This window comes from Seriola lalandi, unplaced genomic scaffold (assembly GCF_002814215.2).
Source record: "Seriola lalandi dorsalis isolate HSWRI2012SDOR001 ecotype SW California unplaced genomic scaffold, Sedor1 jcf7180002054522, whole genome shotgun sequence".
Taxonomy (NCBI): domain Eukaryota; kingdom Metazoa; phylum Chordata; class Actinopteri; order Carangiformes; family Carangidae; genus Seriola; species Seriola lalandi.
In genome coordinates this window covers 419,048-420,045 of record NW_019525075.1, presented here as the reverse complement: position 1 = coordinate 420,045, position 998 = coordinate 419,048, and positions in this window count along the sequence as shown.

Here is a 998-nt window from a genome sequence, read left to right as displayed (position 1 = left end):
ACCCCCCCCTTCTCTGACACCCTACCCTGCTTTCCCACCTGGCATAAGTACCCCTAGCCTCTACCAAACATCACATAGTGAAGGGAACCTACACACCAGCACCATACATTTCGAATACCTATTTACAATTTAACCATACTGATATTTACTTACACTGACTTTTGGCCTAACACAGATTAAAATAAAATACATAATAAACTTAAGAAATACCTAACAAAAGCCAAACTTAATTAAAACCCCTCTACCCACTCCCCTCTCTCCTTCCTGCCCACTTGGTACAGCCTGATAAGGTAATTGACACCTGCTGAGTCTGGTGGCTGCATTCCCATGTGTGCACTCCATGAAAACACGCCCCCCGGAAGTAGACCTCAAACAGAGAGAGTGGTTAGTAGGGGTTCCCAAAATAAGAGCACAACAAAAATAAACTTCCTGTATTAGCCAATGTGTATTGTTTTTTCACCTTAGTGAGGGGGGATGCTTGCCAGCTCCCTCACAGATGTATTTTGATGTTTTTATGCCTTACTATACTACGACGTTTTATGACATTTTATGCCTTACTATACTATGACGTATTTTGATGTTTTTATGCCTTAGTATACTATGACGTTTTTATGCCGTACTATACTATGACGTATTTTGACTTTTTTATGACTTACTATACTATGACGTTTTATGACATTTTATGCCTTACTATACTATGACGTATTTTGACGTTTTTATGCCTTACTATACTATGACGTTTTATGACATTTCTATGCCTTACTATATTATGACGTATTTTAACGTTTTTATGACATACTATACTATGACGTTTTTATGACATTTTATGCCTTACTATACTATGACATATTTTGACCTTTTTATGCCATACTGTATTATGACGTTTTATGACATTTCTACGCCTTACTATACTATGACGTTTTTGTGCCTTACTATACTATGACGTATTTTGACTTTTTTATGCCTTACTATACTATGACGTTTTTATGACATTTTAT